Below are 10,369 nucleotides of genomic sequence, written 5' to 3' on the forward strand. Positions count from 1 at the left end.
GAATTGTTTTTAAATAGACTTCTCTTGTGAAAATTCCACCTAAAATTTGTTCTAGAAAGACAAGAATATTATTACATAATAAGTTAACCAAATTAATTACACAGTTATGTTTTGCCTTGTTAACTACCTGAAAAAGACATATGTATCTGTGCTTTACTTTAAAAGAGATTGGGGACACCCAGCTGGCTCAGTCAATAGACCATGCTACTCTTGATCTCGGGGTTGTGAGTTCGAGCCCCATGTTGGGTGTAGAGATTACTTAAAAATCTTTAAAAAGGTTTAAAAAAAGAGAGATGATACTTTGGTGAAAATATTGGACAGAGAAATTTGTCTGTGTAGTCTTGTAAGTGCCCTACAAATAGTAGGAAAAATAAATCTTATTCTCTGAAATTACTTTAAGGTTTGTGCATTTGCAGTACTAGGGAGAGAGAGAGATCGCATTAAGGGCGGAGCATGTAGGACTGCAGCTCGCTTAACCTTTCAGGATCCGCAACAGCCTGCCAATTACTTAGATAAGACAATTGGGTTTTAGAAAGATACTTGGCCACTAATGGCCAATGATAGTGTGGCTTTCAAACTTGGGTCTATGTGACCCTCAGTCCATGCTCTTCCATCATGCTGGGGTGTGACTGCAAACAGAGGGATGGGGTGACATGGGGGCCCTGGAGTGCCCCCCCCAGTTGTGGTTAGCCGGGGAGCACTTCCGTGGTGGGGCAAGTTGTCCCATGGTAGTACGCAGCCCCCACTTCCCAGTGCTTCACACCCACTGTGGGACCCAGTGACCCTGCAGGGTTGGTTGTGGCTGAGACTGGGCTGCTTCTGAGACTGGGACTTTTCCAGGCACTATGGCAAGGGAAGACAGGGCTGGCCGGTCACTCACTGGCTCTTAAGTGACACAGTACTTCTGCACCATTTCATTAATCAAAACAAGTCACACGGCCATGCCTAACATCACAGGGGTGGAAGGTGAAATTCGCTGTGCTTAGCACAGGAAAACCCAAACCAGCAAACACCACGGGTGTCTAGAGAGATGGTTAGGATTTCAACTGTTGGATAAAAGAGGGGGTATTCCCAGTGGAGGGAAGATGTGGGGAAGCGGAAGCAAGTTTGTGAGATGGAGAGGCGAAAGATTTGTTTGGCATTCACCTGTGAAATAGTAGGAAACTAAGCTAACACAGTGAGCTGGGCTGAACTGACTGCATGCGAGGGTGTAATTAGGGTGATCGCAGCTATGATATGATTTATAGTGTGTTAGGGGGTTCGCATGGGCTTGAGATAGGAGGGACGGTGCAGCAAAATCATAGGAGGGTACTGAGGGTAAAGAGAAGTGCCAGGGTTAGGAACGCATAGGACATGCAAAATGAGAAAGGAGGGAGTGAGGACAATCCTGAAATCAGAGCGAGGAGCCCCTTGGTCCAGCGTTTGGAGAAGGCATGTGATGCGGTGGGGGTGGGGGATGGCAGGCTGGAGAAAGAGGGGAAAGGAGGGGATTGGCAGTAAGACACCCTTGAGTCTTGGAGATGGAAACAACTGGAAAGGTGGCTTAGTAATTTGGGAAGGATAGATGAGCACTTGTTTTCTCCCACATACAGAATTATAGTTTAAAAATTCACGGTACGTAATGTACCAAATTCGTTACAGACATTGCATTATGATGAAAACAATTAAAATAATACATAGCAAAACAACAAGCACCCGGTCAGATATTCGATAGAGCGTTCTAATGCTCGAAACCCTCCCGAGGCTTTAGGGGCTCACTGCAATGTTCTGAACAAATGGAATTTCTAATGTAGTGTATTTTAATAATTAAAAATATGCATAAAAAGTTAAAATTTTACAATTTTTCTTTTTTCCACATCCATAAGCATGAATACTTCTGTACTCTCACTCACTTTCAAGTCTATTAGAAAAACCTTTTCTGCACTCCCATTTTTGTCATGTACGTTTTAACCCTACGATGCCAACATTCAAGTTAGAATGATCTCCACAGCCATAGACTCTTGGCAAGCCCATTCATGCGCCTTACTTGAATCTGAACTCTGTAACAGCTCTGTACGTTGGGCAGGCAGCTAATCACCACCATGATGTTTATTTTTCACCAGAGGAAACCCAGTCTCAGAGAGCTGCAAGGGTCCACTCATTGTCCTATAATTAGTGTTGACACACACCTCAAACTTGAGAATTCGACTGTTGCCCCCATGCTACTTTCTCACCCCAACGCTTAGGAGAACATGTACAGACCTGATTCCCGTGCTGGTTCTGTGACATAATGGAGACAGTCTCACTTAGGTGTGACTTCAGATGTGTGATCTTGGAAAACTCACAGTCTCAAGGTCAGAAAGGATCTAAAGGACCATCTGAGCCAGTGGCTATCAGACCTATCAGAATCACTCAGGGAGATTCTGGATCCTGACTCTGTGTCTAGGATTGGGTTGAGGGAACGCGTAGGCCTAAAAAGTCCTCCGAAATGTGAATGTGGAGTTGAGGAGGGTTTGTTTGTCTTCAAGTTATTATAATGATATTAGAAAAATATGCATTTTTGACAGGGCTTGTCTTTTTTGTTTTTTTAAAGATTTATTTGAGAGTGAGAATGCACACACAGAGGCACGTGTGAGCAGGGGAAGGGGCAGAGGGAGAGAGAGAATCTCAAGCAGACTCCGGGCTGAGCGTGGAGCCCATCACGGGGGTCAATCTCACAACTCTGAGATCATGACCTGAGCTAAAACCAAGAGTCGGATGCTCAACTGACTGAGCCACCCAGGCGCCCCAGCAGTCCTTGTCTTCTAAGTATACATTGGAAACACTTAGGAATGAAATTAAATAATGTCTGACTTCCATTTAAAAATAATCCAGGGAGGAGGAAAGAGGGTAGAAGGTATGTAAAGCAGGCTTGTGATGACTGTGGGAGCGGTGGAGGGGCAGGGGAGCTCTCTATACTATTATGCCCATGGATAGTGCTGAAAGTTTTCTATCCTAACAAAGTTACAACACAGTTAAAACCTCCCTAGGAAGCTCTGATGTCCATCAACTTTTGGAATCTCAGCTCTAATCCAGCCACATCACTACGATTACAGAGTTTCCTGTCCGCTGGGCCGTTTGCACTCAGCTGTGTTATAGCGGTATTGCTGGAGAGAACTCACTCACTTGCCTTCCTGGCCAGTGGCAGCCATCAGGAAGTTGTTTTACTGAAATAGGGTGTTTAGAACACAGTTGACCCTTGATCAATGCAAGGGTTAGGGGCGCCAACCCCTCATAGTCAAAAATATGTGTGTAACTTTTGACTCCCCCAGAACTTAACTACTAATGGTCTACTGATGACCAGAAGCCTTCGATAGCGTAAACAGTTGGCACATACTGTACGTTGTATGCGTTACGTTAGGTTACTCTTATAATCAAGTACGCCGAAGTAAATGGTATTGAGAAAATCTTCAGGGAAATACCTTTATCGTACCTCACTGTAAAAAAGCCCTATGTAAGCGGACCATCACAGTTCAAACCCAAGTTGTTCAAGGGTCAGGGGTGCAGCGAAGTAGGGTGAGGAGTGGCTGGACTTGCGTGCCCCTGTGTGCACCTGAGCTCTCTCACCTGCGGTCTGCCCCTCAGAAACAAGGGCATGTTTTCTAGGCCCTCTCTTGGATTCTATTCCTTTTCCTTCATTCCCAGTCCCTTCACAGGTAACTACTAACATTTCTACGTTGACCTTTACCCAGCAGGCTCCCAACTCTGTATCAGGGGTCGGTTTACTTTCCTTCATCCTGCTTGGATGATTTGGAAGCACTTTTAATTTAAAGACTCATGTATTTCTGACATTCTGGAACATTCCCACCTTTTATCGCTTTAATTATACTTGTTTGTCATTTCCTTCATTCCTCTGGAATTCTAATTAGATTAGATTGAATCCTTAGTCTATTGTTCTTGTCCCTCAAAGGACTCCTGTCTTTAAAAATCTCTTTCCATTCTACTTTCCAGATGCATTTCTGAGCACGTTTCTTCTATTGCGTTTTTGTCAATCGCTACATTTATCATCTCTAGGATTTCTAGTTGGTTCTTCTTAAATATACACTTGTTTTATTTCTGCCAGTTCTTTATTTCACAATTTCTTATCACTTTTTATGGGTATTATCATATATTTCTTTAAGTTTCCTAGATATTTATTTAAAACTCTTTTCAGAATGTTTCATTATTTTTGTCTGGAGTGAATTCATCCTTTTAAAAAAATTTTTATTTAAATTCAATTTAGTTAACATATACTGAGTGTATTATTAGTTTCAGAGGTAGAGTTTAGTGACTCATCAGTTGCATATAACACCCAGTGCTCATTACATCATGTGTCCTCCTTAATGCCCATCACCCAGTTACCCCATCCTCTCACCTGCCTCCCCTCCAGCAACCCTCAGTTTGTTTCCTATGATTAAGAGTCTCCTGTGGTTTGGCTCCTTCTCTGATTTCATCTTATTTTATTTTTCCTTCCCTTCCCCTATGTTCACCTCTTCTGTGTCTTAAATTCCACATATTAGTGAGATCATACAATTGTCTCTCTCTGATTGATTCATTTCACTCAGGATAATACCCTCTAGTTCCATCCACGTCGTTGCAAATGGCAACATTTCATTCTTTTTGAGGGCTGAGTACTATTCCATTGTGTATATATGCACCACATCTTCTTTATCCATTCATCTGTTGATGGACATCATCTGGGCTTTGTCCATAGTTTGGCTACTGAGGACATTGCTGCTATAAACGTTGGGGTGCAGGCGCCCCTTTGGATCACTATTTTTGACTCCTTTGTATAAGTACCTAGTAGTTCAACTGCTCGGTTGTAAGGTAGTTCTATTTTTAATTTTTTGAGGAACATCCATACCGTTTTCCAGAGTGGCTGTACCAGCTTGCATTCCTGCCAACAGTGTAAGAGTTCCCCTTTCTTCGCATCCTCGCCAATGTCTGTCGTTTCCTGAGTTGTTAATTTTAGCCTGGAGTCAATTTATCTTTCAATTGCTGCTTTTGATGGCCTGTTAACATTTGGTTTGTGCATGTGTTTTGGAATTTTGGGTTTGTCGACTCATCCTAGGTGGCAATTCTCTCAATCTCTCTTTCTCTCCCCCTCCTTTGGTGCCTCTTTGCTCACACCTCCTTCTGGCTAACAAAGGCCTTGACCTGGTCCAAGTGGGGCCCTCATCCTGGAGCAAGGAGTGTCGCTCTGGTGGAGGCATCCACATATACCAAAGTGTGGCTTAGCTCAGTTCCTGGTCAGAAGGCTGGATCCGTGTTTCCTCCCCTCCCTGTGGGCACTGTAGTCCCCACCGCCCAACAGGACCCCACCTCCTTATGGGATCTGCCTGCTCTCGGTCCTGAGTCCAGCAGGATGGCTTCTCCAGCTCCTTCTCACCCCTGTCCACTTGTGTCCAGTGCAGATCCTCAGGGATGTCTGGTTGTTTCAAGCACCTTCTAATTTTTACATTTTCTCCGTCTTTCATCTATCATTAGCGTATATTTAGAGCAGGGCCATATGTGTGGCACCAGGAGCTCGAGCACAGACACCATCTTAACCAAAGCCTCAAGCCGAGATTTTCACTTCTCATGAGATTGTGCAAACATCAGCACTTTTAAAAATATTTAACTGTACTGCATTTCCAAAAGCAAACACCTATAATTTGGTATTTTTGATTTCCAGAGATGCTAGTGGATAAAGCGGATGCCTGGGGGAAAGTCCTGAGATATTCCACTTTCAGGTTTCCCACGAACAACACATTTCTCAACATTTACTTCTCTTGGTTTCTCTAGTTCTTACTGCTTGCAAAGCATTTAATAGTCCACATTGCCTGCGTTTGGTCTGTGTTTTCATTTATTCAATAAAATGCAATGGGAGGTTGCATTTAAAAATATGTTTTCTAGCAAAATTATATATATTCTATATATCAGCATACATTATATATATTTTATATTATTTATGTAAAGAATTATATGACACATTATATTTTATTTTTATAATATATAATTACATTATAAAATATAAATGTTTGTACACATATATATCATACCCACTTTCTGGCAGAAAGGGGCACGAGACATAGGGAGTAAAGGTTGATATATCTGTACATTTGTTTCTTCCTAGGTCTATTAAATTCCTGATCTTTTTCCTGACACTTTCTATTTTCCAGAACCTATGAAAATTGGGGCAGGAGTCAGGTTTATTACACTTAGTTCACCTTAGAACCTGGTTTTCACATTGTCTCCTGCATTCTCTTTGTTTCTGTTGAATCAAGGGCACCAGTGGCCAGAGTCATGTGCACGCCACTCCAGAGACCAAGACCTCTGTTGTAGGGATGAGGCGAACACGCCCTCTTCCAGACCCGCTGTCTGGAACTATACCTTTTGTTACCTAGAGAAAAGGTGAAAGGCTGTGTGGAAACCATCTGTGGCCTCCGTGCTGTGGCGTCCAGTTGTAAAGATGACTCACTTGACAGACGGCCCCTCCACAAGGGGGCTGGTGGCGTTGGATTGTGTGCCGTGCCCCACGGTGGCCTCCATGCCAGTCAACGAATATTCATCTGACATCCATTACACGCAACGCACGGTGCTGTGCTCAGTGCAGGGAGCAGGGACAGAAGCAGAGTCAGAAAGACAGGTCCGGGGCACCAAGGGGCCTTGGGTAAACTAAGGTAACATGAAGCAATTCTCCAACACATTAAGGGTTAGTGACCAGTGTCACAAGCTGTAATTCCCCTCTAACCCCTTACACACACACACACACACACACACACACACACACACGCATACACACAGTCTATTTCCTTTGCATTCAGTGTAAATACCTTCTTTATCTATTTAAGATTTGGCATCTTTTCTGAAGTATTATCTTAATTTATAAAATGCTAATAAACGCGTTTAACCATTGATTTCTGAGTTGGTAAGATTAAATTCCTATTTTAAGGGCTTTTTGTATCTCTGCTTTCTCTTGTTTCCCGAAAATTCTAACAGGCAACCTAAAATTTAACTATCAAGAACATGGCAATATAATGCAGGAAGAACTTAAAGGTACATTCCTCCATTTATCAGTAAAGTAGCACATACCCTCCTTACTTCTGGAGACTTAATCTTTTGGAATCTCTCTCTTTTTAAAACTTAAATTTACAACACTGACCTTCCTAGCCATGGGTTAGGCAGAAGAGGAAGAGTCTGGTTATCTAACTTTCTGTAACCAACTAGATTAACTGCCACTTGTGGAGACTAGCTGGAAGGTTGTCTACCCCAGAACGTTTGCTCTTTGTAACTTTACTATATCCCTTTACTTGAAATTTTACTTAAAGACCACCCTCTGAATTGAGAGATCTAGCAAAAGACTCTTAAGATGATCTGTACAATCTTAGGATTAAAATATTTCAAAATTAATTTACTGAAGTATGAAATTTATTGGTGGCTAGAAAACTAAATGACCTCTAGATCCCTAAACATGGTTGATATGTTTGTACCATTTGTTCTTCTGAGAGGGATTAAGCTCCTAATCTTTCTCTTGGCATTTTCTACTTTCCAAAGCTTGGGAAAATTGGGGCAGGAATAGTTTTATTACATTTGGTTGGTCTTAGAACAGGGTTTTCATAATATTAAAATTTTTTTTTTTAAGTTCAGAGTTTAACCAGAATTTTAAAATATCATTACTTATTTGTTCCCATTACACTATACTTTAAGGTTTTAAGTAGATTAAAGTTTAAGACAGATACTTAGAAATATTTGTACATCAGGGCAGATTTAAGCAGGAGCTCTCACTCTCTTAAGCGTAACTAAAAAGAATACTTTAAAAAAAAACCTAAAAGTTAAATATGAAGTGGAAAATAAATCTTAAATCAGATTTAGAGACGAAATAGATAAATGAAATAGATAAATCTGATTTCTTAAATGTATCAGAACTCAGTAGTAACTGAAAATAGAAGATTGTGTCTAATTATTTTTATAATGTGGTATCAAAATTAACACAGGGATCAGTGTATTACCTTGAGGTCTTGAACAATGGAAGAATGTCAGCCTGAACATACATACACTGGTTCTTCATGATTTAGGAATCATAGGTATCCTACGGATTTCGGGTTTGCTTTTACAACTTTGTCAAGAAACTCATGCTGGTTGTGATCCACTATGAGTTGTAGTTTGGTTACTAATATACCACTCACACATAATACAAATGGGGATTTTTAACGAGACTCACAAAAACTACAATAATTAACAGAGATGAAGAGCCTTCTATGTGTCCTGCATCACACTGCAGGCCTTCCATGCATGCCAGACATTTTTTATTACAAAAACAACACTGCAGGGAGCTCCTGCTTACTTTCTAGCAATGCTGAATTTTCTCTAGCAATACTACAAGTACTCACGTTGGATACCAGCAATCTACTCACCAGCTTTGCAGACCGCGTCAGCGTTCAGGAGCAAAGTGGTTCCTGGTGACAGCATCGTCAGGAATCAAGCTCTTATGGTGAGAGCTCCGCTGGCACGGTGGCTGATGACTCGCATGGCGCGTGGAATCTGGCGAGACAGTTGACACCACGACGTGCACTGCAAACACAAAACAAAACAAAACGAAAAACCGGCTTGGGTCTATAAAGAAGCATAGGAACTAAAGGTATAAAGGAAGAGAATGTCAGAACATGAAGATAGCGTTTATACATATTTGCTTTTCTGCAAGTCACCACCCTTTAATTTTGAGAAAGCGGACCACAGAACTCCTGAAGGATCCCCCCCGCCCCCAGGCCCTGGCTTGGTGCCTCGGGCTCCGGGGCTGAAAGGGCCTCCTTCTGCAGCTGCACTGTAGGAGTACCCTGGAAAAGAAGCGGCAGACAAAGCCCAGCAGGGCTGATCGGGGTCTCTTCTTTCCTACAAAGGAAAAGATCCGATTGGTGGAGAAAGAAATTATCTCCACACTGGAAGACAGAGTAATGACAAAAATAAAGAGGCTTTGTCAAATATAACTCACTATTTTCATTCCTTAGCTCTGGCGTTTCAAAGATGAGGGCTTATGGTTACAGCGCATCACAGATATAAGAAACCAGCTTCACCTGAGCGAGCACTGCATGGAGGAAAGAGTCTGTTGGAATGAGTTCTGGGGCCAAAAATAATTTTTTTTGGGGGGGGGACGTAGGGGGCAATTAAAGAAAGCACCTAATGCAACAAACCTCCCTAAAATTTGGAGAACTTGCTAGTGAAATTAATCTGAGGCCTGCACACCTCCTGGGGCACTCAGGGCTTTAACATGGGGTGAGGTGCCATCGCCGCGCCCCTCGCTCGTTCTCGTAACTGCACAGCCTGAGCCATGTCTGTACGCACGACTGGTCTGGGAGAAGAGGTATTCTCCGAGTAGACGCACACAAAGGGAGCTGGGCGCTCCAGCTCCACACCGCCCCGCGGGACACGCCAGGACAACAGCAAAGACTCAAAGACTCAAAGACTCAAAGACGCAGGAGCGCAGACACCGGGAGCAGTTCACAGACCTCGTCTTTGGAACACGCGCGAAGCATACTAACGCATCCTGCTCCGAGGACAGCAGCTCCACAAGGTTTGCTCTGATTGGACCCCGACAAAAAGGGAATCACCCAGGAAGGGACACATTAGCGACCCACAGATCCCCGCGGAACCCGGGCGGGGTGAGAAGGGAGCAGAGCACACACAGGCCCTGCTGCAGAGGTCAGTACCCGCAGCACCCCGCGCTCGCCAACGCGCCCACGGGGCTTTCTGCCGGCGCTCTGCTGGCCCTCCACCCTTGACTGCCCACACCCACCCAGCCCAGCCAGCCCAGCCCCGCGCGTCCGAACCCAGCACCAGCCCTCGGAGCCCGGCCCCGCCCGTCGGAACCCAGCCCCGCCCGGCCGAACCCAGCACCCTGCAGACCCAACATCTTCGGAACCCAGCCCCACCCGGCCGAACCCAGCACCCTGCTCACCCAGCACGCTCGGAACCCAGCCCCACTTGGTCGAACCCAGCACCCTGCTCACCCAGCACGCTCGGAACCCAGCCCCACGCGGTCGAACCCAGCACCCCGCACACCCAGCACTGTCGAAACTCAGCATCCTGCTAAGCCAGCACGGTCGGAACCCAGCCCCACCCAGTCGAACCCAGCATCCCGCAGAGCCAGCACCGTCGGAACTCAGCCCCGCCCGTCCGAACCCAACATCTTGCAGACCCAACAACTTCGGAACCCAGCACCCTTTAGACCCAGCACCATCAGAACCCAGCACCCTGCAAACCAGCACATTTGGACCCAGCCCAGCCCGTCCTGAGCCTAGTACCCTGCGCACCAGCACCTTCGGAACCCAGACCCACTCGGTCGAACCCAGCCCGGCTGGTCCGAACCAGCGGCGTCCGAACTCCGCCCCCCGGC

At 44.7% G+C, this 10,369-nt stretch overlaps 1 long non-coding RNA gene across 2 annotated transcripts; it reads right to left on the minus strand.

Moving 5' to 3' along the window:
• Nucleotides 1-5,957: 5,957 nt before the first annotated feature.
• Nucleotides 5,958-10,354, minus strand: LOC105237395. Of its 2 annotated transcripts, none has more exons than XR_004628229.1 (3): nucleotides 8,969-10,354; nucleotides 8,394-8,550; nucleotides 5,958-6,577 (listed from the first exon to the last, which is right to left on the minus strand). It is a non-coding gene; the product is annotated as an uncharacterized LOC105237395 (long non-coding RNA). The 2 variants fall into 2 exon arrangements; XR_004628228.1 differs by having other exon boundaries at nucleotides 8,813-10,354.
• Nucleotides 10,355-10,369: the final 15 nt, after the last annotated feature.

Source organism: Ailuropoda melanoleuca, chromosome 10 (genome assembly GCF_002007445.2).
Source record: "Ailuropoda melanoleuca isolate Jingjing chromosome 10, ASM200744v2, whole genome shotgun sequence".
Lineage (NCBI taxonomy): Eukaryota > Metazoa > Chordata > Mammalia > Carnivora > Ursidae > Ailuropoda > Ailuropoda melanoleuca.